Genomic DNA, 21,197 nt, shown 5'->3' with positions numbered 1-21,197 from the left:
TGCATCCTGAGTGTAGGAAACACATTACGGGAGTTCTGCAGCATGGGAGTAGTCTTATGCACTATGCGGGTTTTCAGTAGTCTGAGTAAAAGAGAACCAGCTTACAGGATTTCTGTACATTGGAAGTAGTGAGAGGCAGTTTACAAGAGTTCTGCATCCTGAGTGTAGCAAACAGTTTACGGGAGTTCTGTAGCATGGGATAAATCTTACGCCCTATGCAAGTTTTCAGTAGTCTGAGTAAAAGAGAAGCAGCTTACAGGATTTCTGTACATTGGAAGTAGTGAGAGGGAGTTTACAGGAGTTCTGCATCCTGAGTGTAGAAAACACTTTACAGGAGTTCTGCAGCATGGTAGTAGTCTTACGCACTATGCAGGTTTTCAGTAGTCTGAGTAAAAGAGAAGCAGCTTACAGGATTTCTGTATATTGGAAGTAGTGAGAGGGAGTTTACAGGAGTTTTGCATCCTGAGTGTAGAAAACACTTTACGGGAGTTCTGTAGCATGGGAGTAGTCTTACGCACTATGCGGGTTTTCAGTAGTCTGAGTAAAAGAGAAGCAGCTTACAGGATTTCTGTACATTGGAAGTAGTGAGAGGCAGCTTACAGGAGTTCTGCATCCTGAGTGTAGGAAACACTTTACGGGAGTTCTGTAGCATGCGATAAGTCTTCCGCCCTATGCGGGTTTTCAGTAGTCTGAGTAAAAGAGAAGCAGCTAACAGGATTTCTGTCCATTGGAAGTAGTGAGAGGCAGTTTACAAGAGTTCTGCATCCTGAGTGTAGGAAACACATTACGGGAGTTCTGTAGCATGGGAGTAGTCTTACGCACTATGCGGGTTTTCAGTAGTCTGAGTAAAAGAGAAGCAGCTTACAGGATTTCTGTACATTGGAAGTAGTGAGAGGCAGTTTAAAGGAGTTCTGCATCCTGAGTGTAGGAAACACTTTACAGAGTTCTGTAGCATGGGAGTAGTCTTATGCACTATGCGGGTTTTCAGTAGTCTGAGTAAAAGAGAACCAGCTTACAGGATTTCTGTACATTGGAAGTAGTGAGAGGCAGTTTACAAGAGTTCTGCATCCTGAGTGTAGGAAACAGTTTACGGGAGTTCTGTAGCATGGGATAAATCTTACGCCCTATGCAAGTTTTCAGTAGTCTGAGTAAAAGAGAAGCAGCTTACAGGATTTCTGTACATTGGAAGTAGTGAGAGGCAGTTTACAGGAGTTCTGCATTCTGAGTGTAGGAAACACTTTACGGGATTTCCGTAGCATGGGAGTAGTCTTACGCACTATGCGGGTTTTCAGTAGCCTGAGTAAAAGAGAAGCAGCTTACAGGATATCTATACATTGGAAGTAGTGAGAGGGAGTTTACAGGAGTTTTGCATCCTGAGTGTAGGAAACACTTTACGGGAGTTCTGTAGCATGGGAGTAGTCTTACGCACTATGCGGGTTTTCAGTAGTCTGAGTAAAAGAGAAGCAGCTTACAGGATTTCTGTACATTGGAAGTAGTGAGAGGCAGTTCACAGGAGTTCTGCATCCTGAGTATAGGAAACACTTTACGGGAGTTCTGTAGCATGGGAGTAGTCTTACGCACTATGCGGGTTTTCAGTAGTCTGAGTAAAAGAGAAGCAGCTTACAGGATTTCTGTACATTGGAAGTAGTGAGAGGCAGTTTAAATGAGTTCTGCATTCAGTATATGAGACACTTTACGGGAGTTCTGTAGAATGGGAGTAGTCTTACGCACTATGCGCGTTTTCAGTAGTCTGAGTAAAAGAGAAGCAGCTTACAGGATTTCTGTACATTGGAAGTAGTGAGAGGCAGTTTAAATGAGTTCTGCATTCAGTATAGGAAACACTTTACGGGAGTTCTGTAGCATGCGATAAGTCTTCCGCCCTATGCGGGTTTTCAGTAGTCTGAGTAAAAGAGAAGCAGCTTACAGGATTTCTGTACATTGGAAGTAGTGAGAGGCAGTTTAAAAGAATTCTGCATCCTGGGTGTAGGAAACCCTTTATGGGAGTTCTGTAACATGGGAGTAGTCTTACGGACTATGCGGGTTTTCAGTAGTCTGAGTAAAAGAGAAGCAGCTTACAGGATTTCTGTACATTGGAAGTAGTGAGAGGCAGTTTACAAGAGTTCTAAATCTTGAGTGTAAGAAACACTTTACGGGAGTTCTGTAGCATGGGAGAAATCTTACGCACTATGCGGGTTTTCAGTCGTCTGAGTAAAAGAGAAGCAGCTAACAGGATTTCTGTCCATTGGAAGTAGTGAGAGGAAGTTTACAAGAGTTCTGCATCTTGAGTGTACAAAACACTTTACGGGAGTTCTGTAGCAGGTGAGAAGTCTTACGCCCTATGCGAGTTTTCAGTAGTCTGAGTAACAGAGACGCAGCTTACAGGATTTCTGTACATTGGAAGTAGTGAGAGGTAGTTTACAGGAGTTCTGCATCCTCAGAGTGCGAACAGTTTACGGGAGTTCTGTAGCATGGGAGCAGTCTTACGCACTATTCGGGTTTTCAGTAGTCTGAGTAAAAGAGAAGCAGCTTACAGGATTTCTGTACATTGGAAGTAATGAGAGGCAGTTTACAGGAGTTCTGCATCCTGAGTGTAGGAAACACTTTACGGGAGTTCTGTAGCATGGAGTAGTCTTAGGCACTATGTGGGATTGCAGTAGTCTGAGTAAAAGAGAAGCAGCTTACAGGATTTCTGTACATTGGAAGTAGTGAGAGGCAGTTTACAGGAGTTCTGCATCCTGAGTGTAGGAAACACATTACGGGAGTTCTGCAGCATGGGAGTAGTCTTACGCACTATGCGTGTTTTCAGTAGTCTGAGTAAAAGAGAAGCAGCTTACAGGATTTCTGTACATTGGAAGTAGTGAGAGGCAGTTTAAAGGAGTTCTGCATCCTGAGTGTAGGAAACACTTTACAGAGTTCTGTAGCATGGGAGTAGTCTTATGCACTATGCGGGTTTTCAGTAGTCTGAGTAAAAGAGAACCAGCTTACAGGATTTCTGTACATTGGAAGTAGTGAGAGGCAGTTTACAAGAGTTCTGCATCCTGAGTGTAGCAAACAGTTTACGGGAGTTCTGTAGCATGGGATAAATCTTACGCCCTATGCAAGTTTTCAGTAGTCTGAGTAAAAGAGAAGCAGCTTACAGGATTTCTGTACATTGGAAGTAGTGAGAGGGAGTTTACAGGAGTTCTGCATCCTGAGTGTAGAAAACACTTTACAGGAGTTCTGCAGCATGGTAGTAGTCTTACGCACTATGCAGGTTTTCAGTAGTCTGAGTAAAAGAGAAGCAGCTTACAGGATTTCTGTATATTGGAAGTAGTGAGAGGGAGTTTACAGGAGTTTTGCATCCTGAGTGTAGAAAACACTTTACGGGAGTTCTGTAGCATGGGAGTAGTCTTACGCACTATGCGGGTTTTCAGTAGTCTGAGTAAAAGAGAAGCAGCTTACAGGATTTCTGACCATTGGAAGAAGTGAGAGGCAGTTCACAGGAGTTCTGCATCCTGAGTGTAGGAAACACTTTATGGGTTTTCTGTAGCATGGGAGTAGTCTTACGCACTATGCCGGTTTTCAGTAGTCTGAGTAAAAGAGAAGCAGCTTACAGGATTTCTGTACATTGGAAGTAGTGAGAGGCAGCTTACAGGAGTTCTGCATCCTGAGTGTAGGAAACACTTTACGGGAGTTCTGTAGCATGCGATAAGTCTTCCGCCCTATGCGGGTTTTCAGTAGTCTGAGTAAAAGAGAAGCAGCTTACAGGATTTCTGTACATTGGAAGTAGTGAGAGACAGTTTAAAAGAATTCTGCATCCTGGGTGTAGAAAACATTTTAAGGGAGTTCTGTAACATGGGAGTAGTCTTACGGACTATGCGGGTTTTCAGTAGTCTGAGTAAAAGAGAAGCAGCTTACAGGATTTCTGTACATTGGAAGTAGTGAGAGGCAGTTTACAAGAGTTCTAAATCTTGAGTGTAAGAAACACTTTACGGGAGTTCTGTAGCATGGGAGAAATCTTACGCACTATGCGGGTTTTCAGTAGTCTGAGTAAAAGAGAAGCAGCTAACAGGATTTCTGTCCATTGGAAGTAGTGAGAGGCAGTTTACAAGAGTTCTGCATCCTGAGTGTAGGAAACAGTTTACGGGAGTTCTGTAGCATGGGATAAATCTTACGCCCTATGCAAGTTTTCAGTAGTCTGAGTAAAAGAGAAGCAGCTTACAGGATTTCTGTACATTGGAAGTAGTGAGAGGGAGTTTACAGGAGTTCTGTCTTACGCACTATGCAGGTTTTCAGTAGTCTGAGTAAAAGAGAAGCAGCTTACAGGATATCTATACATTGGAAGTAGTGAGAGGGAGTTTACAGGAGTTTTGCATCCTGAGTGTAGAAAACACTTTACGGGAGTTCTGTAGCATGGGAGTAGTCTTACGCACTATGCGGGTTTTCAGTAGTCTGAGTAAAAGAGAAGCAGCTTACAGGATTTCTGTACATTGGATGTAGTGAGAGGCAGTTTAAATGAGTTCTAGATCCAGTGTAGGAGACACTTTACGGGAATTCTGTAGCATGGGAGTAGTCTTACGCACTATGCGCGTTTTCAGTAGTCTGAGTAAAAGAGAAGCAGCTTACAGGATTTCTGTACATTGGAAGTAGTGAGAGTCAGTTCACAGGAGTTCTGCATCCTGACTATAGGAAACCCTTTATGGGAGTTGTGTAGCATTGGAGTAGTCTTACGCATTATGCGGGTTTTCAGTAGTCTGAGTAAAAGAGAAGCAGCTTACAGGATTTCTGTACATTGGAAGTAGTGAGAGGCAGTTTACAGGAGTTCTGCATCCTGAGTGTAGGAAACACTTTACGGGAGTTCTGTAGCATGCGATAAGTCTTCCGCCCTATGCGGGTTTTCAGTAGTCTGAGTAAAAGAGAAGCAGCTTACAGGATTTCTGTACATTGGAAGTAGTGAGAGGCAGTTTACAAGAGTTCTAAATCTTGAGTGTAAGAAACACTTTACGGGAGTTCTGTAGCATGGGAGAAATCTTACGCACTATGCGGGTTTTCAGTAGTCTGAGTAAAAGAGAAGCAGCTAACAGGATTTCTGTCCATTGGAAGTAGTGAGAGGCAGTTTACAAGAGTTCTGCATCTTGAGTGTACAAAACACTTTACGGGAGTTCTGTAGCAGGGGAGAAGTCTTACGCCCTATGCGAGTTTTCAGTAGTCTGAGTAACAGAGAAGCAGCTTACAGGATTTCTGTACATTGGAAGTAGTGAGAGGCAGTTTACAGGAGTTCTGCATCCTCAGAGTGCGAACACTTTACGGGAGTTCTGTAGCATGGAGTAGTCTTAGGCACTATGTGGGATTGCAGTAGTCTGAGTAAAAGAGAAGCAGCTTACAGGATTTCTGTACATTGGAAGTAGTGAGAGGCAGTTTACAGGAGTTCTGCATCCTGAGTGTAGGAAACACATTACGGGAGTTCTGTAGCATGGGAGTAGTCTGACGCACTATGCGTGTTTTCAGTAGTCTGAGTAAAAGAGAAGCAGCTTACAGGATTTCTGTACATTGGAAGTAGTGAGAGGCAGTTTAAAGGAGTTCTGCATCCTGAGTGTAGGAAACACTTTACAGAGTTCTGTAGCATGGGAGTAGTCTTATGCACTATGCGGGTTTTCAGTAGTCTGAGTAAAAGAGAACCAGCTTACAGGATTTCTGTACATTGGAAGTAGTGAGAGGCAGTTTACAAGAGTTCTGCATCCTGAGTGTAGGAAACAGTTTACGGGAGTTCTGTAGCATGGGATAAATCTTACGCCCTATGCAAGTTTTCAGTAGTCTGAGTAAAAGAGAAGCAGCTTACAGGATTTCTGTACATTGGAAGTAGTGAGAGGCAGTTTACAGGAGTTCTGCATTCTGAGTGTAGGAAACACTTTACGGGATTTCCGTAGCATGGGAGTAGTCTTACGCACTATGCGGGTTTTCAGTAGCCTGAGTAAAAGAGAAGCAGCTTACAGGATATCTATACATTGGAAGTAGTGAGAGGGAGTTTACAGGAGTTTTGCATCCTGAGTGTAGGAAACACTTTACGGGAGTTCTGTAGCATGGGAGTAGTCTTACGCACTATGCGGGTTTTCAGTAGTCTGAGTAAAAGAGAAGCAGCTTACAGGATTTCTGTACATTGGAAGTAGTGAGAGGCAGTTCACAGGAGTTCTGCATCCTGAGTATAGGAAACACTTTACGGGAGTTCTGTAGCATGGGAGTAGTCTTACGCACTATGCGGGTTTTCAGTAGTCTGAGTAAAAGAGAAGCAGCTTACAGGATTTCTGTACATTGGAAGTAGTGAGAGGCAGTTTAAATGAGTTCTGCATTCAGTATATGAGACACTTTACGGGAGTTCTGTAGAATGGGAGTAGTCTTACGCACTATGCGCGTTTTCAGTAGTCTGAGTAAAAGAGAAGCAGCTTACAGGATTTCTGTACATTGGAAGTAGTGAGAGGCAGTTTAAATGAGTTCTGCATTCAGTATAGGAAACACTTTACGGGAGTTCTGTAGCATGCGATAAGTCTTCCGCCCTATGCGGGTTTTCAGTAGTCTGAGTAAAAGAGAAGCAGCTTACAGGATTTCTGTACATTGGAAGTAGTGAGAGGCAGTTTAAAAGAATTCTGCATCCTGGGTGTAGGAAACCCTTTATGGGAGTTCTGTAACATGGGAGTAGTCTTACGGACTATGCGGGTTTTCAGTAGTCTGAGTAAAAGAGAAGCAGCTTACAGGATTTCTGTACATTGGAAGTAGTGAGAGGCAGTTTACAAGAGTTCTAAATCTTGAGTGTAAGAAACACTTTACGGGAGTTCTGTAGCATGGGAGAAATCTTACGCACTATGCGGGTTTTCAGTCGTCTGAGTAAAAGAGAAGCAGCTAACAGGATTTCTGTCCATTGGAAGTAGTGAGAGGAAGTTTACAAGAGTTCTGCATCTTGAGTGTACAAAACACTTTACGGGAGTTCTGTAGCAGGTGAGAAGTCTTACGCCCTATGCGAGTTTTCAGTAGTCTGAGTAACAGAGACGCAGCTTACAGGATTTCTGTACATTGGAAGTAGTGAGAGGTAGTTTACAGGAGTTCTGCATCCTCAGAGTGCGAACAGTTTACGGGAGTTCTGTAGCATGGGAACAGTCTTACGCACTATTCGGGTTTTCAGTAGTCTGAGTAAAAGAGAAGCAGCTTACAGGATTTCTGTACATTGGAAGTAATGAGAGGCAGTTTACAGGAGTTCTGCATCCTGAGTGTAGGAAACACTTTACGGGAGTTCTGTAGCATGGAGTAGTCTTAGGCACTATGTGGGATTGCAGTAGTCTGAGTAAAAGAGAAGCAGCTTACAGGATTTCTGTACATTGGAAGTAGTGAGAGGCAGTTTACAGGAGTTCTGCATCCTGAGTGTAGGAAACACATTACGGGAGTTCTGCAGCATGGGAGTAGTCTTACGCACTATGCGTGTTTTCAGTAGTCTGAGTAAAAGAGAAGCAGCTTACAGGATTTCTGTACATTGGAAGTAGTGAGAGGCAGTTTAAAGGAGTTCTGCATCCTGAGTGTAGGAAACACTTTACAGAGTTCTGTAGCATGGGAGTAGTCTTATGCACTATGCGGGTTTTCAGTAGTCTGAGTAAAAGAGAACCAGCTTACAGGATTTCTGTACATTGGAAGTAGTGAGAGGCAGTTTACAAGAGTTCTGCATCCTGAGTGTAGCAAACAGTTTACGGGAGTTCTGTAGCATGGGATAAATCTTACGCCCTATGCAAGTTTTCAGTAGTCTGAGTAAAAGAGAAGCAGCTTACAGGATTTCTGTACATTGGAAGTAGTGAGAGGGAGTTTACAGGAGTTCTGCATCCTGAGTGTAGAAAACACTTTACAGGAGTTCTGCAGCATGGTAGTAGTCTTACGCACTATGCAGGTTTTCAGTAGTCTGAGTAAAAGAGAAGCAGCTTACAGGATTTCTGTATATTGGAAGTAGTGAGAGGGAGTTTACAGGAGTTTTGCATCCTGAGTGTAGAAAACACTTTACGGGAGTTCTGTAGCATGGGAGTAGTCTTACGCACTATGCGGGTTTTCAGTAGTCTGAGTAAAAGAGAAGCAGCTTACAGGATTTCTGACCATTGGAAGAAGTGAGAGGCAGTTCACAGGAGTTCTGCATCCTGAGTGTAGGAAACACTTTATGGGTTTTCTGTAGCATGGGAGTAGTCTTACGCACTATGCCGGTTTTCAGTAGTCTGAGTAAAAGAGAAGCAGCTTACAGGATTTCTGTACATTGGAAGTAGTGAGAGGCAGCTTACAGGAGTTCTGCATCCTGAGTGTAGGAAACACTTTACGGGAGTTCTGTAGCATGCGATAAGTCTTCCGCCCTATGCGGGTTTTCAGTAGTCTGAGTAAAAGAGAAGCAGCTTACAGGATTTCTGTACATTGGAAGTAGTGAGAGACAGTTTAAAAGAATTCTGCATCCTGGGTGTAGAAAACATTTTAAGGGAGTTCTGTAACATGGGAGTAGTCTTACGGACTATGCGGGTTTTCAGTAGTCTGAGTAAAAGAGAAGCAGCTTACAGGATTTCTGTCCATTGGAAGTAGTGAGAGGCAGTTTACAACAGTTCTAAATCTTGAGTGTAAGAAACACTTTACGGGAGTTCTGTAGCATGGGAGAAATCTTACGCACTATGCGGGTTTTCAGTAGTCTGAGTAAAAGAGAAGCAGCTAACAGGATTTCTGTCCATTGGAAGTAGTGAGAGGCAGTTTACAAGAGTTCTGCATCTTGAGTGTACAAAACACTTTACGGGAGTTCTGTAGCAGGTGAGAAGTCTTACGCCCTATGCGAGTTTTCAGTAGTCTGAGTAACAGAGACGCAGCTTACAGGATTTCTGTACATTGGAAGTAGTGAGAGGTAGTTTACAGGAGTTCTGCATCCTCAGATTGCGAACAGTTTACGGGAGTTCTGTAGCATGGGAGCAGTCTTACGCACTATTCGGGTTTTCAGTAGTCTGAGTAAAAGAGAAGCAGCTTACAGGATTTCTGTACATTGGAAGTAATGAGAGGCAGTTTACAGGAGTTCTGCATCCTGAGTGTAGGAAACACTTTACGGGAGTTCTGTAGCATGGAGTAGTCTTAGGCACTATGTGGGATTGCAGTAGTCTGAGTAAAAGAGAAGCAGCTTACAGGATTTCTGTACATTGGAAGTAGTGAGAGGCAGTTTACAGGAGTTCTGCATCCTGAGTGTAGGAAACACATTACGGGAGTTCTGCAGCATGGGAGTAGTCTTACGCACTATGCGTGTTTTCAGTAGTCTGAGTAAAAGAGAAGCAGCTTACAGGATTTCTGTACATTGGAAGTAGTGAGAGGCAGTTTACAGGAGTTCTGCATCCTGAGTGTAGGAAACACTTTACGGGAGTTCTGTAGCATGCGATAAGTCTTCCGCCCTATGCGGGTTTTCAGTAGTCTGAGTAAAGGAGAAGCAGCTTACAGGATTTCTGTACATTGGAAGTAGTGAGAGGCAGTTTAAATGAGTTCTAGATCCAGTGTAGGAGACACTTTACGGGAATTCTGTAGCATGGGAGTAGTCTTACGCACTATGCGTGTTTTCAGTAGTCTGAGTAAAAGTGAAGCAGCTTACAGGATTTCTGTACATTGGAAGTAGTGAGAGTCAGTTCACAGGAGTTCTGCATCCTGAGTATAGGAAACCCTTTATGGGAGTTGTGTAGCATTGGAGTAGTCTTACGCATTATGCGGGTTTTCAGTAGTCTGAGTAAAAGAGAAGCAGCTTACAGGATTTCTGTACATTGGAAGTAGTGAGAGGCAGTTTACAGGAGTTCTGCATCCTGAGTGTAGGAAACACTTTACGGGAGTTCTGTAGCATGCGATAAGTCTTCCGCCCTATGCGGGTTTTCAGTAGTCTGAGTAAAAGAGAAGCAGCTTACAGGATTTCTGTCCATTGGAAGTAGTGAGAGGCAGTTTACAAGAGTTCTAAATCTTGAGTGTAAGAAACACTTTACGGGAGTTCTGTAGCATGGGAGAAATCTTACGCACTATGCGGGTTTTCAGTAGTCTGAGTAAAAGAGAAGCAGCTAACAGGATTTCTGTCCATTGGAAGTAGTGAGAGGCAGTTTACAAGAGTTCTGCATCTTGAGTGTACAAAACACTTTACGGGAGTTCTGTAGCAGGGGAGAAGTCTTACGCCCTATGCGAGTTTTCAGTAGTCTGAGTAACAGAGAAGCAGCTTACAGGATTTCTGTACATTGGAAGTAGTGAGAGGCAGTTTACAGGAGTTCTGCATCCTGAGTGTAGGAAACACATTACGGGAGTTCTGCAGCATGGGAGTAGTCTTACGCACTATGCGTGTTTTCAGTAGTCTGAGTAAAAGAGAAGCAGCTTACAGGATTTCTGTACATTGGAAGTAGTGAGAGGCAGTTTAAAGGAGTTCTGCATCCTGAGTGTAGGAAACACTTTACAGAGTTCTGTAGCATGGGAGTAGTCTTATGCACTATGCGGGTTTTCAGTAGTCTGAGTAAAAGAGAACCAGCTTACAGGATTTCTGTACATTGGAAGTAGTGAGAGGCAGTTTACAAGAGTTCTGCATCCTGAGTGTAGGAAACAGTTTACGGGAGTTCTGTAGCATGGGATAAATCTTACGCCCTATGCAAGTTTTCAGTAGTCTGAGTAAAAGAGAAGCAGCTTACAGGATTTCTGTACATTGGAAGTAGTGAGAGGGAGTTTACAGGAGTTCTGCATCCTGAGTGTAGAAAACACTTTACAGGAGTTCTGCAGCATGGTAGTATTCTTACGCACTATGCAGGTTTTCAGTAGTCTGAGTAAAAGAGAAGCAGCTTACAGGATTTCTGTATATTGGAAGTAGTGAGAGGGAGTTTACAGGAGTTTTGCATCCTGAGTGTAGAAAACACTTTACGGGAGTTCTGTAGCATGGGAGTAGTCTTACGCACTATGCGGGTTTTCAGTAGTCTGAGTAAAAGAGAAGCAGCTTACAAGATTTCTGTACATTGGAAGTAGTGAGAGGCAGTTTAAATGAGTTCTAGATCCAGTGTAGGAGACACTTTACGGGAATTCTGTAGCATGGGAGTAGTCTTACGCACTATGCGCGTTTTCAGTAGTCTGAGTAAAAGTGAAGCAGCTTACAGGATTTCTGTACATTGGAAGTAGTGAGAGTCAGTTCACAGGAGTTCTGCATCCTGAGTATAGGAAACCCTTTATGGGAGTTGTGTAGCATGGGAGTAGTCTTACGCACTATGCGAGTTTTCAGTAGTCTGAGTAAAAGAGAAGCAGCTTACAGGATTTCTGTACATTGGAAGTAGTGAGAGGCAGTTTACAGGAGTTCTGCATCCTGAGTGTAGGAAACACTTTACGGGAGTTCTGTAGCATGCGATAAGTCTTCCGCCCTATGCGGGTTTTCAGTAGTCTGAGTAAAAGAGAAGCAGCTTACAGGATTTCTGTCCATTGGAAGTAGTGAGAGGCAGTTTACAAGAGTTCTAAATCTTGAGTGTAAGAAACACTTTACGGGAGTTCTGTAGCATGGGAGAAATCTTACGCACTATGCGGGTTTTCAGTAGTCTGAGTAAAAGAGAAGCAGCTAACAGGATTTCTGTCCATTGGAAGTAGTGAGAGGCAGTTTACAAGAGTTCTGCATCTTGAGTGTACAAAACACTTTACGGGAGTTCTGTAGCAGGGGAGAAGTCTTACGCCCTATGCGAGTTTTCAGTAGTCTGAGTAACAGAGAAGCAGCTTACAGGATTTCTGTACATTGGAAGTAGTGAGAGGCAGTTTACAGGAGTTCTGCATCCTGAGTGTAGGAAACACATTACGGGAGTTCTGCAGCATGGGAGTAGTCTTACGCACTATGCGTGTTTTCAGTAGTCTGAGTAAAAGAGAAGCAGCTTACAGGATTTCTGTACATTGGAAGTAGTGAGAGGCAGTTTAAAGGAGTTCTGCATCCTGAGTGTAGGAAACACTTTACAGAGTTCTGTAGCATGGGAGTAGTCTTATGCACTATGCGGGTTTTCAGTAGTCTGAGTAAAAGAGAACCAGCTTACAGGATTTCTGTACATTGGAAGTAGTGAGAGGCAGTTTACAAGAGTTCTGCATCCTGAGTGTAGGAAACAGTTTACGGGAGTTCTGTAGCATGGGATAAATCTTACGCCCTATGCAAGTTTTCAGTAGTCTGAGTAAAAGAGAAGCAGCTTACAGGATTTCTGTACATTGGAAGTAGTGAGAGGGAGTTTACAGGAGTTCTGCATCCTGAGTGTAGGAAACACTTTACGGGAGTTCTGTAGCATGCGATAAGTCTTCCGCCCTATGCGGGTTTTCAGTAGTCTGAGTAAAAGAGAAGCAGCTTACAGGATTTCTGTACATTGGAAGTAGTGAGAGGCAGTTTAAAAGAATTGTGCATCCTGGGTGTAGAAAACATTTTAAGGGAGTTCTGTAACATGGGAGTAGTCTTACGGACTATGCGGGTTTTCAGTAGTCTGAGTAAAAGAGAAGCAGCTTACAGGATTTCTGTCCATTGGAAGTAGTGAGAGGCAGTTTTCAAGAGTTCTAAATCTTGAGTGTAAGAAACACTTTACGGGAGTTCTGTAGCATGGGAGAAATCTTACGCACTATGCGGGTTTTCAGTAGTCTGAGTAAAAGAGAAGCAGCTAACAGGATTTCTGTCCATTGGAAGTAGTGAGAGGCAGTTTACAAGAGTTCTGCATCTTGAGTGTACAAAACACTTTACGGGAGTTCTGTAGCAGGGGAGAAGTCTTACGCCCTATGCGAGTTTTCAGTAGTCTGAGTAACAGAGACGCAGCTTACAGGATTTCTGTACATTGGAAGTAGTGAGAGGTAGTTTACAGGAGTTCTGCATCCTCAGATTGCGAACAGTTTACGGGAGTTCTGTAGCATGGGAGCAGTCTTACGCACTATTCGGGTTTTCAGTAGTCTGAGTAAAAGAGAAGCAGCTTACAGGATTTCTGTACATTGGAAGTAATGAGAGGCAGTTTACAGGAGTTCTGCATCCTGAGTGTAGGAAACACTTTACGGGAGTTCTGTAGCATGGAGTAGTCTTAGGCACTATGTGGGATTGCAGTAGTCTGAGTAAAAGAGAAGCAGCTTACAGGATTTCTGTACATTGGAAGTAGTGAGAGGCAGTTTACAGGAGTTCTGCATCCTGAGTGTAGGAAACACATTACGGGAGTTCTGCAGCATGGGAGTAGTCTTACGCACTATGCGTGTTTTCAGTAGTCTGAGTAAAAGAGAAGCAGCTTACAGGATTTCTGTACATTGGAAGTAGTGAGAGGCAGTTTAAAGGAGTTCTGCATCCTGAGTGTAGGAAACACTTTACAGAGTTCTGTAGCATGGGAGTAGTCTTATGCACTATGCGGGTTTTCAGTAGTCTGAGTAAAAGAGAACCAGCTTACAGGATTTCTGTACATTGGAAGTAGTGAGAGGCAGTTTACAAGAGTTCTGCATCCTGAGTCTAGCAAACAGTTTACGGGAGTTCTGTAGCATGGGATAAATCTTACGCCCTATGCAAGTTTTCAGTAGTCTGAGTAAAAGAGAAGCAGCTTACAGGATTTCTGTACATTGGAAGTAGTGAGAGGGAGTTTACAGGAGTTCTGCATCCTGAGTGTAGAAAACACTTTACAGGAGTTCTGCAGCATGGTAGTAGTCTTACGCACTATGCAGGTTTTCAGTAGTCTGAGTAAAAGAGAAGCAGCTTACAGGATATCTATACATTGGAAGTAGTGAGAGGGAGTTTACAGGAGTTTTGCATCCTGAGTGTAGAAAACACTTTACGGGAGTTCTGTAGCATGGGAGTAGTCTTACGCACTATGCGGGTTTTCAGTAGTCTGAGTAAAAGAGAAGCAGCTTACAAGATTTCTGTACATTGGAAGTAGTGAGAGGCAGTTTAAATGAGTTCTAGATCCAGTGTAGGAGACACTTTACGGGAAATCTGTAGCATGGGAGTAGTCTTACGCACTATGTGCGTTTTCAGTAGTCTGAGTAAAAGTGAAGCAGCTTACAGGATTTCTGTACATTGGAAGTAGTGAGAGTCAGTTCACAGGAGTTCTGCATCCTGAGTATAGGAAACCCTTTATGGGAGTTGTGTAGCATTGGAGTAGTCTTACGCATTATGCGGGTTTTCAGTAGTCTGAGTAAAAGAGAAGCAGCTTACAGGATTTCTGTACATTGGAAGTAGTGAGAGGCAGTTTACAGGAGTTCTGCATCCTGAGTGTAGGAAACACTTTACGGGAGTTCTGTAGCATGCGATAAGTCTTCCGCCCTATGCGGGTTTTCAGTAGTCTGAGTAAAAGAGAAGCAGCTTACAGGATTTCTGTCCATTGGAAGTAGTGAGAGGCAGTTTACAAGAGTTCTAAATCTTGAGTGTAAGAAACACTTTACGGGAGTTCTGTAGCAGGGGAGAAGTCTTACGCCCTATGCGAGTTTTCAGTAGTCTGAGTAACAGAGAAGCAGCTTACAGGATTTCTGTACATTGGAAGTAGTGAGAGGCAGTTTACAGGAGTTCTGCATCCTGAGTGTAGGAAACACATTACGGGAGTTCTGCAGCATGGGAGTAGTCTTACGCACTATGCGTGTTTTCAGTAGTCTGAGTAAAAGAGAAGCAGCTTACAGGATTTCTGTACATTGGAAGTAGTGAGAGGCAGTTTAAAGGAGTTCTGCATCCTGAGTGTAGGAAACACTTTACAGAGTTCTGTAGCCTGGGAGTAGTCTTATGCACTATGCGGGTTTTCAGTAGTCTGAGTAAAAGAGAACCAGCTTACAGGATTTCTGTACATTGGAAGTAGTGAGAGGCAGTTTACAAGAGTTCTGCATCCTGAGTGTAGCAAACAGTTTACGGGAGTTCTGTAGCATGGGATAAATCTTACGCCCTATGCAAGTTTTCAGTAGTCTGAGTAAAAGAGAAGCAGCTTACAGGATTTCTGTACATTGGAAGTAGTGAGAGGGAGTTTACAGGAGTTCTGCATCCTGAGTGTAGAAAACACTTTACAGGAGTTCTGCAGCATGGTAGTAGTCTTACGCACTATGCAGGTTTTCAGTAGTCTGAGTAAAAGAGAAGCAGCTTACAGGATTTCTGTATATTGGAAGTAGTGAGAGGGAGTTTACAGGAGTTTTGCATCCTGAGTGTAGAAAACACTTTACGGGAGTTCTGTAGCATGGGAGTAGTCTTACGCACTATGCGGGTTTTCAGTAGTCTGAGTAAAAGAGAAGCAGCTTACAAGATTTCTGTACATTGGAAGTAGTGAGAGGCAGTTTAAATGAGTTCTAGATCCAGTGTAGGAGACACTTTACGGGAATTCTGTAGCATGGGAGTAGTCTTACGCACTATGCGCGTTTTCAGTAGTCTGAGTAAAAGTGAAGCAGCTTACAGGATTTCTGTACATTGGAAGTAGTGAGAGTCAGTTCACAGGAGTTCTGCATCCTGAGTATAGGAAACCCTTTATGGGAGTTGTGTAGCATTGGAGTAGTCTTACGCATTATGCGGGTTTTCAGTAGTCTGAGTAAAAGAGAAGCAGCTTACAGGATTTCTGTACATTGGAAGTAGTGAGAGGCAGCTTACAGGAGTTCTGCATCCTGAGTGTAGGAAACACTTTACGGGAGTTCTGTAGCATGCGATAAGTCTTCCGCCCTATGCGGGTTTTCAGTAGTCTGAGTAAAAGAGAAGCAGCTTACAGGATTTCTGTCCATTGGAAGTAGTGAGAGGCAGTTTACAAGAGTTCTAAATCTTGAGTGTAAGAAACACTTTACGGGAGTTCTGTAGCATGGGAGAAATCTTACGCACTATGCGGGTTTTCAGTAGTCTGAGTAAAAGAGAAGCAGCTAACAGGATTTCTGTCCATTGGAAGTAGTGAGAGGCAGTTTACAAGAGTTCTGCATCTTGAGTGTACAAAACACTTTACGGGAGTTCTGTAGCATGGGAGAAGTCTTACGCCCTATGCGAGTTTTCAGTAGTCTGAGTAACAGAGAAGCAGCTTACAGGATTTCTGTACATTGGAAGTAGTGAGAGGCAGTTTACAGGAGTTCTGCATCCTCAGAGTGCGAACAGTTTACGGGAGTTCTGTAGCATGGGAGCAGTCTTACGCACTATTCGGGTTTTCAGTAGTCTGAGTAAAAGAGAAGCAGCTTACAGGATTTCTGTACATTGCAAGTAGTGAGAGGCAGTTTACAGGAGTTCTGCATCCTGAGTGTAGGAAACACATTACGGGAGTTCTGCAGCATGGGAGTAGTCTTACGCACTATGCGTGTTTTCAGTAGTCTGAGTAAAAGAGAAGCAGCTTACAGGATTTCTGTACATTGGAAGTAGTGAGAGGCAGTTTAAAGGAGTTCTGCATCCTGAGTGTAGGAAACACTTTACAGAGTTCTGTAGCATGGGAGTAGTCTTATGCACTATGCGGGTTTTCAGTAGTCTGAGTAAAAGAGAACCAGCTTACAGGATTTCTGTCCATTGGAAGTAGTGAGAGGCAGTTTACAGGAGTTCTGCATCCTGAGTGTAGGAAACACTTTACGGGATTTCCGTAGCATGGGAGTAGTCTTACGCACTATGTGGGTTTTCAGTAGTCTGAGTAAAAGAGAAGCAGCTTACAGGATTTCTGTACATTGGAAGTAGTGAGAGGCAGTTTACAGGAGTTCTGCATCCTGAGTGTAGAAAACACTTTACAGGAGTTCTGCAGCATGGGAGTAGTCTTACGCACTATGCGTGTTTTCAGTAGTCTGAGTAAAAGAGAAGCAGCTTACAGGATATCTATACATTGGAAGTAGTGAGAGGGAGTTTACAGGAGTTTTGCATCCTGAGTGTAGAAAACACTTTACGGGAGTTCTGTAGCATGGGAGTAGTCTTACGCACTATGCGGGTTTTCAGTAGTCTGAGTAAAAGAGAAGCAGCTTACAGGATTTCTGTACATTGGAAGTAGTGAGAGGCAGTTTAAATGAGTTCTAGATCCAGTGTAGGAGACACTTTACGGGAATTCTGTAGCATGGGAGTAGTCTTACGCACTATGCGCGTTTTCAGTAGTCTGAGTAAAAGAGAAGCAGCTTACAGGATTTCTGTACATTGGAAGTAGTGAGAGTCAGTTCACAGGAGTTCTGCATCCTGAGTATAGGAAACCCTTTATGGGAGTTGTGTAGCATTGGAGTAGTCTTACGCATTATGCGGGTTTTCAGTAGTCTGAGTAAAAGAGAAGCAGCTTACAGGATTTCTGTACATTGGAAGTAGTGAGAGGCAGTTTACAGGAGTTCTGCATCCTGAGTGTAGGAAACACTTTACGGGAGTTCTGTAGCATGCGATAAGTCTTCCGCCCTATGCGGGTTTTCAGTAGTCTGAGTAAAAGAGAAGCAGCTTACAGGATTTCTGTACATTGGAAGTAGTGAGAGGCAGTTTACAAGAGTTCTAAATCTTGAGTGTAAGAAACACTTTACGGGAGTTCTGTAGCATGGGAGAAATCTTACGCACTATGCGGGTTTTCAGTAGTCTGAGTAAAAGAGAAGCAGCTAACAGGATTTCTGTCCATTGGAAGTAGTGAGAGGCAGTTTACAAGAGTTCTGCATCTTGAGTGTACAAAACACTTTACGGGAGTTCTGTAGCAGGGGAGTAGTCTTACGCCCTATGCGAGTTTTCAGTAGTCTGAGTAACAGAGAAGCAGCTTACAGGATTTCTGTACATTGGAAGTAGTGAGAGGCAGTTTACAGGAGTTCTGCATCCTGAGTGTAGGAAACACATTACGGGAGTTCTGCAGCATGGGAGTAGTCTTACGCAGTATGCGTGTTTTCAGTTGTCTGAGTAAAAGAGAAGCAGCTTACAGGATTTCTGTACATTGGAAGTAGTGAGAGGCAGTTTAAAGGAGTTCTGCATCCTGAGTGTAGGAAACACTTTACAGAGTTCTGTAGCATGGGAGTAGTCTTATGCACTATGCGGGTTTTCAGTAGTCTGAGTAAAAGAGAACCAGCTTACAGGATTTCTGTACATTGGAAGTAGTGAGAGGCAGTTTACAAGAGTTCTGCATCCTGAGTGTAGGAAACAGTTTACGGGAGTTCTGTAGCATGGGATAAATCTTACGCCCTATGCAAGTTTTCAGTAGTCTGAGTAAAAGAGAAGCAGCTTACAGGATTTCTGTACATTGGAAGTAGTGAGAGGGAGTTTACAGGAGTTCTGCATCCTGAGTGTAGAAAACACTTTACAGGAGTTCTGCAGCATGGGAGTAGTCTTACGCACTATGCAGGTTTTCAGTAGTCTGAGTAAAAGAGAAGCAGCTTACAGGATATCTATACATTGGAAGTAGTGAGAGGGAGTTTACAGGAGTTTTGCATCCTGAGTGTAGAAAACACTTTACGGGAGTTCTGTAGCATGGGAGTAGTCTTACGCACTATGCGGGTTTTCAGTAGTCTGAGTAAAAGAGAAGCAGCTTACAGGATTTCTGTACATTGGATGTAGTGAGAGGCAGTTTAAATGAGTTCTAGATCCAGTGTAGGAGACACTTTACGGGAATTCTGTAGCATGGGAGTAGTCTTACGCACTATGCGCGTTTTCAGTAGTCTGAGTAAAAGAGAAGCAGCTTACAGGATTTCTGTACATTGGAAGTAGTGAGAGTCAGTTCACAGGAGTTCTGCATCCTGAGTATAGGAAACCCTTTATGGGAGTTGTGTAGCATTGGAGTAGTCTTACGCATTATGCGGGTTTTCAGTAGTCTGAGTAAAAGAGAAGCAGCTTACAGGATTTCTGTACATTGGAAGTAGTGAGAGGCAGTTTACAGGAGTTCTGCATCCTGAGTGTAGGAAACACTTTACGGGAGTTCTGTAGCATGCGATAAGTCTTCCGCCCTATGCGGGTTTTCAGTAGTCTGAGTAAAAGAGAAGCAGCTTACAGGATTTCTGTACATTGGAAGTAGTGAGAGGCAGTTTACAAGAGTTCTAAATCTTGAGTGTAAGAAACACTTTACGGGAGTTCTGTAGCATGGGAGAAATCTTACGCACTATGCGGGTTTTCAGTAGTCTGAGTAAAAGAGAAGCAGCTAACAGGATTTCTGTCCATTGGAAGTAGTGAGAGGCAGTTTACAAGAGTTCTGCATCTTGAGTGTACAAAACACTTTACGGGAGTTCTGTAGCAGGGGAGAAGTCTTACGCCCTATGCGAGTTTTCAGTAGTCTGAGTAACAGAGAAGCAGCTTACAGGATTTCTGTACATTGGAAGTAGTGAGAGGCAGTTTACAGGAGTTCTGCATCCTCAGAGTGCGAACACTTTACGGGAGTTCTGTAGCATGGAGTAGTCTTAGGCACTATGTGGGATTGCAGTAGTCTGAGTAAAAGAGAAGCAGCTTACAGGATTTCTGTACATTGGAAGTAGTGAGAGGCAGTTTACAGGAGTTCTGCATCCTGAGTGTAGGAAACACATTACGGGAGTTCTGTAGCATGGGAGTAGTCTTACGCACTATGCGTGTTTTCAGTAGTCTGAGTAAAAGAGAAGCAGCTTACAGGATTTCTGTACATTGGAAGTAGTGAGAGGCAGTTTAAAGGAGTTCTGCATCCTGAGTGTAGGAAACACTTTACAGAGTTCTGTAGCATGGGAGTAGTCTTATGCACTATGCGGGTTTTCAGTAGTCTGAGTAAAAGAGAACCAGCTTACAGGATTTCTGTACATTGGAAGTAGTGAGAGGCAGTTTACAAGAGTTCTGCATCCTGAGTGTAGGAAACAGTTTACGGGAGTTCTGTAGCATGGGATAAATCTTACGCCCTATGCAAGTTTTCAGTAGTCTGAGTAAAAGAGAAGCAGCTTACAGGATTTCTGTACATTGGAAGTAGTGAGAGGCAGTTTACAGGAGTTCTGCATTCTGAGTGTAGGAAACACTTTACGGGATTTCCGTAGCATGGGAGTAGTCTTACGCACTATGCGGGTTTTCAGTAGCCTGAGTAAAAGAGAAGCAGCTTACAGGATATCTATACATTGGAAGTAGTGAGAGGGAGTTTACAGGAGTTTTGCATCCTGAGTGTAGGAAACACTTTACGGGAGTTCTGTAGCATGGGAGTAGTCTTACGCACTATGCGGGTTTTCAGTAGTCTGAGTAAAAGAGAAGCAGCTTACAGGATTTCTGTACATTGGAAGTAGTGAGAGGCAGTTCACAGGAGTTCTGCATCCTGAGTATAGGAAACACTTTACGGGAGTTCTGTAGCATGGGAGTAGTCTTACGCACTATGCGGGTTTTCAGTAGTCTGAGTAAAAGAGAAGCAGCTTACAGGATTTCTGTACATTGGAAGTAGTGAGAGGCAGTTTAAATGAGTTCTGCATTCAGTATATGAGACACTTTACGGGAGTTCTGTAGAATGGGAGTAGTCTTCCGCCCTATGCGCGTTTTCAGTAGTCTGAGTAAAAGAGAAGCAGCTTACAGGATTTCTGTACATTGGAAGTAGTGAGAGGCAGTTTAAATGAGTTCTGCATTCAGTATAGGAAACACTTTACGGGAGTTCTGTAGCATGCGATAAGTCTTCCGCCCTATGCGGGTTTTCAGTAGTCTGAGTAAAAGAGAAGCAGCTTACAGGATTTCTGTACATTGGAAGTAGTGAGAGGCAGTTTAAAAGAATTCTGCATCCTGGGTGTAGGAAACCCTTTATGGGAGTTCTGTAACATGGGAGTAGTCTTACGGACTATGCGGGTTTTCAGTAGTCTGAGTAAAAGAGAAGCAGCTTACAGGATTTCTGTACATTGGAAGTAGTGAGAGGCAGTTTACAAGAGTTCTAAATCTTGAGTGTAAGAAACACTTTACGGGAGTTCTGTAGCATGGGAGAAATCTTACGCACTATGCGGGTTTTCAGTCGTCTGAGTAAAAGAGAAGCAGCTAACAGGATTTCTGTCCATTGGAAGTAGTGAGAGGAAGTTTACAAGAGTTCTGCATCTTGAGTGTACAAAACACTTTACGGGAGTTCTGTAGCAGGTGAGAAGTCTTACGCCCTATGCGAGTTTTCAGTAGTCTGAGTAACAGAGACGCAGCTTACAGGATTTCTGTACATTGGAAGTAGTGAGAGGTAGTTTACAGGAGTTCTGCATCCTCAGAGTGCGAACAGTTTACGGGAGTTCTGTAGCATGGGAGCAGTCTTACGCACTATTCGGGTTTTCAGTAGTCTGAGTAAAAGAGAAGCAGCTTACAGGATTTCTGTACATTGGAAGTAATGAGAGGCAGTTTACAGGAGTTCTGCATCCTGAGTGTAGGA

This window comes from Oryctolagus cuniculus, chromosome 20 (genome assembly GCF_051225735.1).
Source record: "Oryctolagus cuniculus isolate XC-2025 breed Fujian yellow rabbit chromosome 20, ASM5122573v1, whole genome shotgun sequence".
Lineage (NCBI taxonomy): Eukaryota > Metazoa > Chordata > Mammalia > Lagomorpha > Leporidae > Oryctolagus > Oryctolagus cuniculus.
The sequence above is the reverse complement of the archived record's forward strand: the minus strand, read 5'-3'. Positions refer to the sequence as shown.